This window comes from Calidris pugnax, unplaced genomic scaffold (genome assembly GCF_001431845.1).
Source record: "Calidris pugnax isolate Ruff unplaced genomic scaffold, ASM143184v1 scaffold179, whole genome shotgun sequence".
NCBI lineage: Eukaryota > Metazoa > Chordata > Aves > Charadriiformes > Scolopacidae > Calidris > Calidris pugnax.
This window is the reverse complement of record NW_015090948.1, coordinates 794951-810512: the sequence shown is the minus strand read 5'-3', so window position 1 is coordinate 810512 and position 15562 is coordinate 794951. Positions and strand designations below refer to the sequence as shown.

Sequence of the window (15562 nt, the reverse complement as noted above, 5' to 3'; positions counted from 1 at the left end):
CTCTCGCTGCCTGCAGGAAAAGCGACAAAAACTGGGGAGTAAATAACCCCCCCCTCCCCCTGTCAGCTGCTCGGACTGCATCTGAGCAGAGGCTGCAGGCGAGGCGCAGCTTTTTGGGTTTGCGAGTCAAAGGCTGTGATTTCGCGGTGGCCGAGGCAGCGTTGGGTGTTCCATCCAGAAAAGCCTCGTTCTCTGATCTCTGACTCATCGCAGCCACCGCTGACGTCCGAGGGACTCCTCCTGCATGAGGATTATTCATCTGAACCGCGTCCCCAGCAGCAGCCCATGCGTCATCCCTTATCTCCCAGCCAGCAGAGGCCGGCGGTGGCGTGGGGTGGGCACTGTCCCCTGCCCGCCAGCGTGGCACTCACACACCTGCTCCCTGGGTTCCGCATCAGGGCAGCAGCTGCCAGCTGTTAATGGAGGAATGAATGAATGAATTTAGCTTGGTTTTTGTTCGGGGTGCTGTGGTCGGCGCGCGTTGAGGCTCCGGTGCCCTCGCCGTGCTACAGGGCAAGCAGCAAGAGAGAAGCTTTGGTTACTTTCCAAGCTGTGCCAAAAAAAAAAAAAAAAGAAAGGTATTACAGGAAATGTCAAATGGTAATTATAAGGACTTGGAAAACCGTGATTGAAAACGGAAACCTGTTCACAACCAAAAAAAAAAAAAAAAAAAAGTAAAAAAAAAAAGAAAGGTATTACAGGAAATGTCAAATGGTAATTATAAGGACTTGGAAAACTGATTGAAAATGGAAACCTGTCCACAGTAGCAACAATTAGATATATTTGCTGTGTTTTGCACAGAAAACCTCAGCTACCTTTGTGACCTCCTAGAGAACATACACACTGTGGTCCAGTTCCTAAACTGCAACATGGCATCCTCCCGGAGTGCTTTTAGCTTCTCTGGGCTAGGAGGGTCTGCACAGACCCCCCCAGCCCCTAACCAACCGCCCCCCCTGCTCTGCCTCCTTTGGTTTGCTGCCTTTTTTTTTTTTCCCAAAAAACGCCTTGCTAAAATCTGAGTGAGAGACTGAGAAACAGAGGGGATCTGCTGGGTTCAGCTCTTTCATTGCTTGGTGTGAACCTCCCCGAGCCCCTTTCTGAACAGTTTGGCCCATACCTGAAGGACTTCCCTGCCCAGATGGTCACTTACGTTTCTCAAGTGGGTCAACAAGTGAAATAAAGGTGATCACTTTTCTTTACAGATTTAGCCTATGGATCTAAAGGCTCAAGGAGTGGTGATGGAAGGGGAATGGCCTCGAAGGAGGAGATTATAAACCCCCAGCAATAGAGCCAGGGCTTTCCTTATTCCTCTGTTGTGTGTGATAGTGTCTTTTGCGGTTTGCATTGCCCCTTCTGCCCTGTTTGCTTTCTCCGTCTCAGGGAAGAGCTGCCTTGTGTTCTCCCTCCTTGGGTTCAAGTGTGATCAAAAAAAACCTAACAGCAGGTTAAACAGTGTCAAGACTATCCTGTCCCAGCTCCGTGGATGCACTGGGGTCCCAAAGCACTGTGTGAAAGCTTTTCCCTGTTGGAATAGAATTTGCCAGATACAAAGATGACACTCAAGGTGTATCAAAGAAATCAGTGCATATTGTCCTCCCAGCTGAGGGTCGAGCTTTCTAGTTGCGACCTGCTCATGAAGTGTTTGCCCAGGGAAGTCTGCAGTAAATCCAGTTCTGCCTGTGCTGGTTGAATTTCAGCTTCGTGGGGAATAGACCCCTGTGTGGGGCCAACCCAATGGTTGTCTATGGCTGTATGGATGAGTAGGCAGGGAGGTCAGTAAACAGGCTACAGATCATTGGCTTTCTGTTTTCCACTACTCTCTTGGGAGGAAAAAAAAATTAATAAAACTCCCCACATAAGCTCTTTATGTCCAAAACTTTCCAAACTGCACCCATCTTTCAGCGTTACCCCCGTCACCATCATGCTGGGAGGAGGTAACTTGAGTCTCCCTCTGTAGGAGGGAGCCCTTCTGGCAGCACCCGTCACCATCATGCTGGGAGGAGGTAACTGAGTCTCTGACCCCTTGTCTGTAGGAGGGAGCCCTTCTTGGCAGCGTCAGGTGGTCGCTGTCATCCTGACAAATGACTGTAGGCACCAGGTCCCTGGGCAGTGTCAATAACAGGTCTGATAGGCTGTAGTGTCTGGTTGTGCATTTCACCCCGCCGTCACTGAGTTTCTGCCTTTCTCAGCTGAAATCACCTGCCTCCACTGAGGGTTTTGGGCTGCGCCCCCCAGGAGGGGATCTCTGGGGCAGAGCAACACCCCACACTTGGACCTCAGCAGCCACAAAGTCACGGTTGACTTGGTGGCTACTGTTAAGGTTGACTCTTTAACACAGACAGGTGGCTGCAGGTTACGAGTGACATTTCCCCTCTTTTTAGGTGCTCCTGGTGAATCAGTGCCACTGTGAAGCCCATTTATGTGCTACCCTCATGCCATCCTGCCCCTGAGCTTTCGTCTTGATTTTTCTCCCCAAATTTTCCAGCTGAAAAATACCTTCAATAAACACGGCAGAGTTTATTCACTGGGTTGGGCCATCACTGCGTGGCCCGGGGAAGAAGGCTGCAAAATAAGAGTCTGGAGGGTATAAATGGATGCTGTTTGTTCACAAAAGCATCCACTGGAGGTTTACTGAGCCCTGGCCTGTGCTCTCTGTAAGTATTTAGTCTCTCTGGCTGATGGCTCGTTTGTGATACGGTGCTTAACGACCCCGTTCTGCAGCATATGTGCTCGGTGCATCGATAACCTGCCGGTCATCAGGGAGTTGGGTCGGGCTGCCCAGCGGCAAAAGTCAGCTCCCAGCCAGCCAAGCGGGACTGGCCGCTGGCAGTGAAAAGCCCCTGGCCTCGTTTTATGGCTCAGCAGCATAATTGGTGGCTTTTAATTAAGGCAGAAGGCAATGGGTTGTGGAGGGGCAGGGATGCTGGGAGGAATCAGCCGTAAGATGCTCAGGGGAGGAGGAAGGGGCAGTGTGTGCAGCGAGGGTGCTTGGCGTGACAGCACAAATTGGCTTTATTTAGACATCGGTGCCCCTCCTCTCCCCCTGCTTTTTTTCCAGCAAGTACAAAAAGAGCCAAAAATAAACCTCCTTGTGTCCTGCTGCAAGACCTCAGCTGCCGTAGGGAGGGGAATCTGTCTTGAAAGAGCTGGGGCGATGCCGTCTTCAAAACAAACATTTCCCAGACTTTTCTTCTGAGATTAAAACCCTTTCTGAGACAGTGACGCTGGTTATTATGGTTATTACAGCCCTCTGGATGCTGACTTTCTCCCTGCAATCACTGCAGAGGAATAAAGAGGAGAAAGAGGAAAAAAAAAAAAAAAAAGGAAGGGGAATGAATGCGAAGCCAAACTAATGGCGTAACTTCTGGTGCTGGCGAGTTTTCCCCTTCCAAGGTCAGCCCTGATTTCATTTGGAGAGTGCTTTGCTCTTTTTAGCAGTTCTGGTTATTGTGGCCATGTGTACAAAGGACCATCTGGAAATCTGTTTCCTGACTTGAGCAGACATTGACACCGAGTTGCCCCCAGCCCGTGTCTGCTCGCTGGCCACAGCAGCTCCACGCAGAGCTTCCTTGGGCTTCTTGTGTCCCCAAAACAGCAGGGACTGGGTACCACCCCACGCAGAGAAGCCAACCAGGCAAGGTGTGCACAAAACCCTCAAGGGGCTTTCTGCCCTCTTTTACTTACGGGGGTTCGGACTGGTCTGGATTTTGGGGTGCTTTTTGTTGTTTTTTTTTTTCCCCGTCTTTTTTTTTCCTGCATTTAGTCGTTGAGCTCGGCTTTTGTTACGTGCATTCAAGAGTACAAGAGCATGTTTCATTTTCCAGATTAGAAAATGCTCAGAGGTATAATCAGGTCTTCCCGCAGTATTTAATTATCCATAATTAAAGGCATCTACACAAAGCACCGGATTTTCAAAGACTATTCTTGTGTTACATTGCTAATGAATTAAGTAATTAATTGGCATTGAAAAAATACAATAGGAAACATCAATCTTTTAAAGTAAAGCATTTTTTAGGCGTTCTATAAAATCATTAACTGGTATCAGGTCAGTAGCTGTTCTAATGTATAAATCCCCCTTCTGGCTTTAAAAAAAATAATTCTAAAGGACAAAATGCAGGAAAAACAAGGAAGGGGAATACTGTAGATGATCTCTGTGGTCCCTTCCAACTCTAAAAATTCAGTGAAATTCAGTGAAACACTCAGAAATAGGGATTTTCATTTTGTGAGAAACACCGACTCACATCTTAGAATTTAAAGAGGACAAAGTCACCGAAGCAAAGGTTAAAAATAATAATTTATTAATACGAAACAGCGCTGAATCGGGTGCACCAAAAATAGATGCACGATGATCTTTTAGCTTTCAGGTATTTTATACCTTTATCCCGGCCGCTTGAGTTTCTGTCTCCCTTCTCATTGGCTGAGAAGTTGGAGCTCACATTCTTCCCGACCGCTTGACCTGTTACAGGTTTATTTTGCACTTTTTCCCATATAAGGCACACACACACCTATTCTACGAAATCATTATCCTAAACACGCCTTTGATTAGTTGATTAAGGTACACGTTATTTCAGAGTCTTTGTTACCATCTACTTGGCAGATTTACCAGACTGGTTTCTTTGGCCTTATTGATACTCCCCTACCCTTTGGGTTTTTGTGTTGAAGGCCATGTTCTAGTCTGTTTCTTTTCACCTAGATAACGCTTTGCAAACAAGGATCCCTTGACAGACCAAGGGCATTTCTGGGGATTAATTGGATACAATTTATTAGACTCTACTATTACTAAGGCTTCTTTGTTAGTACTATCACACTAACAATGATACATCAATAAGCTGAAGCAAAACTTAGCTTATTTCCCACAATTTGGAAGTCATTGTCCATCCCTTCACTGCTCCGTCCTGCAGTCCCTTTCCCCTGCCAGTATGGTCTGAACCAATTTTAATCTCATTTGGGAACACAGTCTGCAGCTTCAAACCTGTCGTGTTCCTACAAGTTTTGCTCAAAATAGTGGTCTGCTGAAGGGCAGAGAGTTACCTGAGCGTTTCCTTCAGCAGGAGCTGCTGAGCTGCTGCTTGGGGTGGCCTGGGCTGGTTTAATTCCCCCCAGTAAACCCACAGCTGCACATTAGTGGGATGACTCTTGGGTTTTTTGGGCACTGTTTACCTACAGGAGGTGGAATGGAGGTGGGGTGTCTCCGTCACCCCATGTCTTACCACGACTGCAAAAGCCCTTGGAACTGAACAGCTTGTAGACCTCCAACAAGAGACAAAAATGTAAGGGCTGTGCTTGAGTTTCAGGTCACTGCTTGATGCTTCTGCCAATTTTATTTAGTTTTAATAACCCTTGGTCCCTCGAGCACGGCACTGCTCTGTGCCTCAGTTTCCCCTGTGCACCTCCCTGCCCCGTGGGGATGCTGTGATGAGAACAATAACCCTTGGTCCCTCGAGCACGGCACTGCCTCTGCACCTCAGTTTCCCCTGTGCACTTCCCTGCCCCGTGGGGATGCTGTGATGCCTCTTGGATGCCGTGGTGCCACCGAGACCAGGGAGTGAGTGGTAGTTTTATCCAGTAATTAAATAATAAAACCAGACTGACAGAATGAGGGGTAAGGAACCATTCTGAAAATTTAAGGGGGGAGGGATGCAGAACCACATATATCCACCATAAATTTCCCCCAGCCTTTCATCATTCCTAGTTGCTACCTTATAGTGCAAAATAACTATCCTGTCCTGGCACATCAGCATAATATCACATGGCATCTGCTGGAGTATAAAAGCCCACATAGATTGTGGTAATGCATTTTGTAGTGGCACCCAGAATTATTAGCGAAGAAAAGGACGATCCTTTTCCATTTGATGATTTAGTTAAATGCAACTATTCACATGCAAAACCGGCACCGCTCATTTTATTTTTATTAGCAACCTGACTCCTCGCACGGCACCATAAGAAAGCATTGTGCAAATGCCATGGATACCATTAAATTCAGGTAGCGTAATGGGCCCTTCAGAAGAGCAAAATCTGGGGACAAAACATGGATTAAAGCTGCTTCTGCAGCTGTTGGAGAAATAAGGGCAGGTCCCAGCGGAAGGTTTTGGGGCCTGTTTATTCCACCTCTGCGTGTCTCATCTGTCCACCAGACCAAGGTGTGCCCGTCCTTGCTGTGGTTTGCTCTCCCCACGTGTGCCCTCAAGGTCCATCCATCCTGCTCTGCCTCCTGTTCCAGCAGGTTCCAGCAGATTTGGGCACAGCAGGGCTGTGTCTCCTCTATCGGCGAGTTTATCTGGTGCTTGGGGAGGGGTTAGAGGTGTTTTCCTGCATTTCTTTCCTCCGTGTCCCGGGGCAGGTGATTTAATTCCACAAATGAATTAATAAGTTCTGTTTCTGCCATTGTGGTTGGTCTCTTTCTCTGGGTAATCCACTGTTTGTACAGACTGGTATAGAAATGGGAGCTCTGCCGCTGCAGCCTGACACGAAGGTTGGGCTGGGATTATATTTAGCAAACTTAATAAGGAATTAAAAAAAAGGCAAGCCCAAAGGCTGGTGTCACTTGGCTCTGTTAAGCACCCTCCAGAAGAGTCCATTCTTCAACTGGAAAGGGAACCTTTGGTGAGCAACACAGACTTTTAGCTTTTATACATATATATATATATACGTGTTCGTTAAATTTGCCTTTCACCTGCGTCTTACCCGTCCGTGAGCAGTCGTTTCTGTGTCTGCCATTGGAGCCAGGAGGATGGAAACGGTGGAGAAGGCAGCAGGAGATGGGCTTGTTGTGTCACACAAAGTGCAAAAAATGGGTTCTGCAGAAAACCTACCTCAAACGCGAGGCGGGAGTAGAAAGAAACGGTTTCAGCAGCAGCTCTCTTCTTACATGAAAAGTTTCCGTGTTGCTTTGAAGTTCCATTTCTAATATGATCCCATGTTCAAAACCTTCATCAGAAAATGCTGTCGCTAGATGGGGGAAAAAAAAAAAAAAAGACCGTTGCTGATGCTTTCAAAGTGTCTTGTCTCATCTCACTCTGGCAGAAAGGCGTTTTTCTGCCAATTGACACGTTCCCACAGCCGCATGGGTTGGGATGAAGCTCTGTTTTTCAGACAGGAACCCAAGGTTCATTTGGAGCTTGTGGTTTCCTACAGCTGCAGAAGAAACCCTTCTGCCCCTTGGCATTACCAAAGGGCAACCATCACCGTGGCTGTTGTGCGTGGTGGTGCCACCCTCGTCGTGCATTAACTACTGTAGTTTCATGATCCAACAGTGGGTTGGGTTGAGTTTTCAGTAGAATGCACACCTCAATGCACAGCTATAAATACAGAGTGATCCTGGTTCTTCCCTCCTGCCCCCCCATTTTGCATATTTTCCCTCCTGTTTTATACAAAATTAGCACAGTCACAGTTTCTACTTCATTTATGACTGATATGAAAAAAGCTCCCCCCTCCCCAAACCTCGTGCACAGCTGTAGTGACCAAGTTAGATCCAATTCTGGCTTTATATTGAGTTGACACGCAGCCAGCTCTCTTCCATACATCATCTGTGAGCGCAGTTAAGAATGAAATACTGTTTTAATTCTTACACCAAATGCGGGATTTTTTTTCCCGAAGAAAAAAAGACATAAAAATGCTAAAATGGGCCATAAAAATCATTAAATTTTCACACCGAGCACAACCAAGAGGTGAGTAAGTTGGCTAAAAGCTCAAAAGACTCAGAGAAAAAAATCCTTGTTGTTATTCTTTTGTTGTTAACCTTTGCCTTTGAATGGAGATACCCAGGAGAAGACCTGCTACTTGGGCAGTGAAGGGCTATTTTGCCACTTGGCTCCCCAGATAAGGGTTTCCCCTTGTGTCTGAATGAGCTGCTTCTTCTGAGGACTTGGGGGGGGATTGTTGTTGCCCCAACCACCATCGCAGTGTGTGGGATCCAGCCAACTCAGCGGCCAGTTTTGCTGCTCTACATCCCAGTTAATTTTTGGGTGACCTGGGAAATAGTGGCCCTAAGGGCACGGTCACCTTGACCATGAGCCTGTCCCACAGCACGCGTTGTCCTCTCAGGACCCAAGGTGAAGGCAGCAGAAACCCAACAGGAGGTTACACCCTATTTCTTCACTTAAAGGTTTAGTCTCTGGGAAGGTCCAACTTTTCCTCCCTTTGTCTGTTGATTTTTATTGGCAACGCTGCTCGCTGATGCAGTATTTTAATGGTAGTTTTATTAATTGATTTCTTTTAAATTAATCTATTTTATACCAGCTCCGAAAAAAACCACACCCCCCCCTTATTTGTCATGTTGGAACCATTAAAAGAATTAATGTACCTTCAGCACCGTTGGAGTTCATTTGGGGAAATAGCTATTTAGACAAGTTTTTAAAAGCCTATTACTTACCTGAAAGGATATAATGACCTAGGAGTAGATTTCATCGCCTACAATTAAAATCTACATCTATTTTTTTAAAATCTAGGGTATTCTCCCAAAGTTTTGTGCCGTCTGCAAAGAAATTTTTGAGCTAATCCTTTTCATTTGGTCAGGTAAACGTGGAAACATGCATTTCTCTCTTGAATGGGTGGTTATTGCTGTCTTTGAGGTGCTACTGTTTTCCTTCTTCAACCTTGAATGTACACAGTGAAAATCTGATTCAGAAAAGCTGTTTTACATGCACGGTGTCTGCCTGTGCAATGCTGAGCACCTGCCTCTGCAGCTTTTTTTACCATAAGCTAAACTTTTCAGTGCTGATTAAGGTATTTGCACACGTAGATCCTTTTAAAATGAAGAAGAATTTGATGTGCAAATCCCATAGGTGACTTTGAAACCGCCAACCTGCATTTTATATTAAAAGGTGGAGGGGGGAAAAAACCAACCTGTATTTAAGGCTGGGTCTGTAGCCCTGCAATTTGCTCGTCTGCTGTCTGAGAGCTGGTCCTCAGACACACCATGTGTTGGCTCCTCTGTGACTTCGGTGGCAGTTTTTTGACTTTGATCAGGGGCCTGGAGCATCTCCCTTATGAGAAGAGGCTGAGGGACTTGGGTCTTTTTAGTCTGGAGAAGAGAAGGCTGAGGGGGGATCTGATCAATGCTTAGAAATACTTAAAGGGAGGGTGTCAAGAGGATGAGGCCAGTCTTTTTTCAGTGGTGCCCAGGGACAGGACAAGAGGAAATGGGCACAAGCTTGAATAGAAGTTCCACCTCAACATGAGGAGGAACTTCTTCACTTTGAGGGTGGCAGAGCCCTGGAAGAGGCTGCCCAGGGAGGTGGTGGAGTCTCCTTCTCTGGAGACATTAACTCACCTGAACATGTTCCTGTGGGACCTGCTCTGGGTGGCCCTGCTTTGGCAGGGGGTTGGCCTAGATGATCTCCAGAGGTCCCTTCCAACCCCATGGGATTCTTTGACTTCAATACTGGCCTCGATTCGGGTGTATTAGTCAATCAGCAGAGTGGGTTAATTATTATGAATTTGATATTAGCTATTAATTTGCACCCTGGCAACGCATAACCCTGCTGGCCAACAGTCCTCAACCCACCACTGGGTTAAGAAACCCAGTAAAACAGTAAAACCCTTGGGCTTGGTCCCCCCTCGTCGTGCTCACCCCATGAGCACAGCAGAAGAGGGAAGCAGGGCTGCAATTTTCAGCTGGTGCTGTTTTAACTGTGGAAGAGCCACTGTCTTTATTTACCTCGCTGAGTGATGATCTCCAGTCTGTCCACGCGGCTCAGATCTGTATCGGGGCTGGTAGACGTCACTGCTCCTAAACAGACTGCTTTTAAATTGCACCCATAGATCTTCCTTGCACCAAAACATCCCTGCTCCAGTATTTAGTGATACCTGAAGTTATGTCTCCACATCAAATTAACTGTGCTATCAATAAGGAGGAGTAATGCGGTGTATTCCCTTCTGGATGTCTCCCTGTCCCTCATTTGTTTGCTGATCCTGATTAAGACGGATAACGAGCTATCAGTAATTTTCTAACTGCGGTGCAGAGCAGCAAGGATTAAATCAGTCTGTGTCACTGGGAGCCAGGACATAATTTAAGGAACTTGAGTGGGCCCCCTGCATTAGTTACACTCCAAGGCAGCAGATGCTTGGGGTTGCCTGAGCAAGGCCCGGATGATATGAAGCATCTCTGCATGGGGAGAGCCATGTGGGGCCACCAAGAGGTCCCCATCTTGCTGGGCTGGTTGAGAGCTGCAGGTGTCTTTAATCTCGCTTCTTGTGCTGGTTTCATCACTGGCAAAAGTCAGTGGAAAAGCTCTCATTGCCCTGAATTTAGTTTTTCAACTCAGTCTTACCTTTTTTCATTACCCTTCTTTTAGTGATGTAGGGCTTGCTTAGAGTGAGCAACTTGGATTTAGATTGGTGAAGGATACTGCAGGTATTTATTTTTTTTAATGCAGAGATTAAATAACTTTTAGTCATCTTCAGGCACCCAGCAATGTGAATTATGGCTGGAAAAATAGCTCATGTAAACAGGCAGTGCTTGAGAAGCACTGTTAGCGTCCACTTGTGAGGACTGAAATATGCAGGAGGGATGGAAAAGAGCTGCAGATCAGCTTTGGAGGAGATTAATTCTTTTGGGCAATAGTGCACAAGACTGAAAGCTCATGGATGGAAAGGTAGGAGATACCACCAGTTGGCTGCAGGGAGCTCTTACCCAGAGCCCATGGGGTTTGTCCACAGATTAAAAAAAAAGACAAGTCTCTTATTTTGCAATGTTTTAGCCAACACAGAGATACTTAGGGCATTCATTGGAGCTGCCATCTCTCCATGGGTGCCTGGACAAGGCGGCAAAGGCAGAATGAACCTTCCACCTTGGGGTCACCTCAAGGAGGTGGCACCTGGTACCACATATAAGAGCCATCATCATACAGTACTCTGCCTAAAAGTAGAAACATCCCAAGCAGAAGGTGGCCTTACCGGAGAAACATCACTTGGTCCATCATTGCACGTATCCATATTTTGGTTCCTTTCAGCAGAGAGGACAGGAGTGACGTACCCACCTCTGGGAGCTCTGCACACATCAGAAAATACTGTCTGCGCTGGTGAGTCAAGACTGGAGTTGGCTGAGGTTTGGTGAGAAAGCTTGCACAAACATTCTGCCTTTCCAGGAAAAACACTGGCTGAAACCAAATGAACAACAACAACAACAAAAAAGGCTGTGAGGAAATGTATTTTTTAAACTTCCTTGACTTTGCTTGTATGTGTATAGACACACACACACACACCCCCGCATACTTCAGATCTGTGCAAGGCTGGCTTTTGGGATTATAAAACATCAACAGCAGCACACCCCCCCCAAAAATAGAAGCAGAGAGGGGGGGGGGGGGGGGGGGGGGGGGGGGGGGGTGACTGGGGCCCTGTGCTCACTCACACCTCCTTCCCAAAGCTTTCTGTGCCCACCTTGGTTTTCATCCCTCCACTTGTGGGGGAGAACGGGGCAAGATGCACAGTGGCTCCTGCCACTGCGAGATGGAGTCACCCCCACCACCTGCCAGATGGAGATGCCACCTTTCTGGCTGGGTAGGGCATCCTTACACCATCATGCCCAAAGGATGTGATTGCCATCCAGCAGGTCTGTGGAAATGAGGCAGTGGGGGGTGTGTGGATGAGCAGAGGATGGCTTGTTTGTGCTGGTGATCAAGTTTTCCACCTACCCGTGCTGAAAACATTGACGTGCTCCAGCACGCAGCGCTGTCAAGCTGAGCCATGCGGCCCATTAGCATGTGGGGTGGCAGATGGCTCCGCACAGCGTTTGGCTTACGGCAGTGAGGACTGACACCTCCTGCATCCTCTCCTCCCTCCCTGCCCGCTGTGGGGATTTTTAATTTGCAGTACCGGAGATGGCAGGGTTTGGTAGACTTGACTCTGGTTCCTCCCAAAGATGGGGCAGTGCCCAGATTTTATTAGGGTGGTGGCTGAGGTGTTGATGGAGCCTCCACGTTTGGGTGCAGACAGGTTAAGAGAGCTCCTCTGCTGCCAGAGAGGGTGAGCGGGCTGGAAATGGGCTTTAGAAGTCTTGGTGTTGATCTGGATGGGGCCACTGACCTGAAACGGTCCCGTTTCCAGCCCTGCAGGAGCAGGTTGGGTGGGAATGGGCTGGAGTTACAGGTGAGTCCAGGGGGGCTATTTTCTCTTGACGTATGCATTGGGAATGTGTGGGATGAATGAATACATGTCCTCTAATCTGCAAAGACCTGTGTCCTCCATAGCTTGGGGGACATGGACGTAGCCTCCAGGAGCAGGGAGGAGGCAGAACTGCAGTGTACTCCCCTCCCTCCTACCACCACCAAGAAGCACAGGCCAGGGGTTAGACCTGGGCGTTATCACCAGGGTGTAAACTCAACCCTCACACACATGTAATGGTCCCAGCAGCCCCATTTCTGATGTGCCCTTGGGCTTCAGTGGTTCTTCGAGCTGGGACCTTTCCCTTCAGCCTTTGCCTAACACGTAAGAGCTCCAGGGCTGTTGTCTTTTCATGGGGTTTTGGGCTCCCCCCTGCAGAGCAACGTCAAATTTAATTTTCAGTAAGACAAAGCTCAGCATCAGCAGCTCACTTCTTCATGTCTCACCTCTGGCTTCACCCGCTGCCTTCTCCTGCCCCTGGGGAGAGGGGGCAGGCAGTCTTGGTACCAGGCGGCAGAAACAAGACTTATTCCCTCCATGACTCATTAATTAAAGCCACAAATCGAGGTCTTTTCTTGCAATGTGATCACATAGATAGCATTGAGGGAGCTAAAGGAACGTTATAAAAGATCCTGTGGGATCAGCAGAGACAAGCTGTGCTAACCTCCAGAAACAGGGGCTGGTTGGTGGTGCATCATTAAAAACAAGATGTTGGTTTGAGTTCCCCACAGAGTTCAGCCTGGACATGGAAAAAGTCACAAGGTGCAATTTCTGCCCTTTGCACCAGAACCTGGGGTCGCTTGTATTTCTGCTGTGTTTTGCCAGAGGGTTGTCCACGAGCATCCTTGTGCGGGTTTCAGGGTGTAATCCTCTCCTGGTCGTTGGTTGCTTTGTGAGTGTTATCTTCAGCTGAGTGATGCTGGGAGTGCCGGATGCGGGCACTGGAGGCTGCTGGAGGCTGTGGTGTGGGATGGTCGCGCTGCAGACCATGTTTCATGGAGACATGCAAAGAAAGATCAGCCTTCCCATCTGGCCTCGTTCACTAGAAATGGCCCCTCCAGTTTGTTGCAGGTTGCCAGCAGTAAATTCCCCTGCCCTATTGCACTCATGGTCAGGCTCCAAAAGCAAAATCCTCAGGACTCGTTCAGCTGAATGAGTGTCCATGGGGATGTTTTCAGGCTGTATCCATTCCTAAATACTGTTGGGAAAGACTGCTATCTTCTGCTTATTCCTTGCAACTTTAATTGTGGGGCACATCACGTGGGAGCCTGAGGGACGGGTGGCTAAATTGAGTTGCTATTTAGCAACTAGCTGAACTACCAGTACGAGGTAGATAAGCGGAGCCACCAGCACCTCTCTCCCTGACATTAGCCATTGAGTGAATAAGCTAAATTCTGTTCGAGTCAGCCTTAATATTTCCTAAAGGGAATGAGGAGGCTCTTAAAGGAGAGGCGGGAGACATAGGATTATCATCAAAAAATATTTAACTAAGAGGAAAATACTGCTTCTTGCTGAAATAAAAAGTTGTAGCGTGAGAAGTCCCAGTGAAGGTGATGAGCTTCACTTGGTGCAAGATGCCATTCAGGGCAAAACTGAATATCACAGTTGGCCTGGAGTGATTCCTGCTTGCTTGCGGTGCTTAACATTTGATTTCCTTTTTATTGCTTCTTTGCGCACGCGAAGCTAAATTCAGAGCTGCTGTAACCCACGGGCAAAGCCATTGAGTTCACTTGAGAAGCAACTGGGAGCAGTCTGCAGCCCGCAGCCCCCAGGAGCCAGGCTGGTGGTTGGCACTGAGCACCTCCGAAGCATCGGTGTGATACGTGCTCCTGGTGTCAGAGAGCATCAAACCCCATGTTCCTGCTGGTTCCAGCTTTAACTCACTGTCCACGTGGGCTGCTCTTTAATTCAGCAGCTTTCCTCCACACCCCCGTCGTGCTGGGGTGGGGACCGTGCAGATGTAGTTTGGTGGGAGCTGGGATGGCTGCTCCCCTGGCTTTTGAGACAGGAGTTTTCTTCCAGTGTGGTAGTGTCTGACCTGGGGGGTTTTTTGGTTGCTTTGAAGCACCACTGTGCCACCGAGTCCCAAAAGGACTTAGTCCTACACCCTTGGGTAGCATTACATGACACAGCAGGAGCACATCAATACCCATGCCTGGGCTTAGACATATTCTCTCCATCCCAGAGGTGCAGTTCAGCAGCACCTGACGTGGGTCATCACCCCTGTATCTGGTCTTACACATATGGTTGCAAAATTTGCCATCACTCTTCCTGAACAGCAAGCCATATATGATTTTTCTCTTTGTGCCGCATCTCTCACATCAAAATGGCAGCTGAACGCCCCTAATATATCTCCATAAAAATCTTCACAGTTGTTCTAGCAAACAGCCTGGAGCGCTGTGGTCTTTTATGAGTATTAATTATGTTAAGCAAAGCAAATCTCACAATTATGTTGTCGGTGGGAGCAGCAAACTTCTCCCATCACCCTCCCTGAGCAAGGAAAAAAGGGTGATTACTCTCCTGTTTTCACTGCAATCGTGGCTTAAGATGCTTTTACAAAGACCAGGACGACAGCCCTTGCCCAAAGCAGCTTCTTTGCTACTATTATCATAAATAACTTTCTTGATATGCTTGACATGTCATCAGATGTTTCTGAGCAGCGTCTTCCTTTGAATAATAATTAAACCCACATTGCTGTGTTGTTCTGCCCCATTCTTTGTGATTTTTTATTTATATCAGTTTGGCACACTGTGGTCTCAGCCTCAGCTCCTCCTCCTCATCCACAGTAAGAAAAGCTCAGGACAGTTCCCGGCATCGTGGGTTTGGGGCACTGAGCTTTTGAAATGCTGGGATTCTGATCTAAGGGAGGGGAAAAAAATATTGGAGAACTTAAAGGAGCCTGGTTAGCTCTGCTGGAGAACAAAAACAAGGAGATGGTTTCTGGCTGTAGGATCTGGTCACAGACTCACGTGGAGTTGGAAGGGACCTCTGGAGATCATCTAGTCCAAGCCCCTGCCAGAGCAGGGTCACCCAGAGCAGGTTGCACAGGAACGTGTCCAGGTGAGTTTTGAATGTCTTCCAGAGAAGGAGACTCCACCATCTCTCTGGGCAGCCTCTGCCAGGGCTCTGCCACCCTCACAGGAAAGAAGTTCCTCCTCGTGTTGAGGTGGAACTTCTTCTATTCAAGTTTGTGTCCATTTCCTCTTGTCCTGTCCCTGGGCACCACTGAAAAAAGACTGGCCCCATCCTCTTGACACCCTCCCTTGAAGTATTTATCAGCATTGATCAGATCCCCCCTCAGATTCCAGTTGGTGGGAATTTAAGTTGAATTATCAGAAACGGAGTGTAGAAATTTTGCCTTTTGTTTGAAATCCACATTTCTGCAGGGGTAGGGATAGCAGCGTGGGGAGAGGATGCAGAAATGCTCCATCCAGCTTGCTGTGGTGGGAAAAGGAAGAAA

The 15562-nt window shown here is 47.8% G+C and overlaps 1 protein-coding gene and 1 long non-coding RNA gene across 4 annotated transcripts in view; one reads left to right on the top strand and one right to left on the bottom strand.

Moving 5' to 3' along the window:
• The window catches only part of VWC2L (von Willebrand factor C domain containing protein 2-like), a 54454-nt gene that overhangs the window by 34744 nt on the left and 4148 nt on the right, over positions 1 to 15562 (top strand). The gene's annotated exons all lie outside the window — the stretch shown is intronic.
• LOC106893768 overlaps positions 5455 to 15562 on the bottom strand; it is a 13929-nt gene continuing 3821 nt past the window's right edge. For both annotated transcript variants that reach the window (XR_001413164.1, XR_001413163.1), the window contains exons 3-4: positions 10897 to 11099; positions 5455 to 6948 (exon numbers count right to left, since the gene is read on the bottom strand). This is a non-coding gene — a long non-coding RNA (uncharacterized LOC106893768). The remainder of the gene's footprint in view (positions 6949 to 10896; positions 11100 to 15562) is intronic.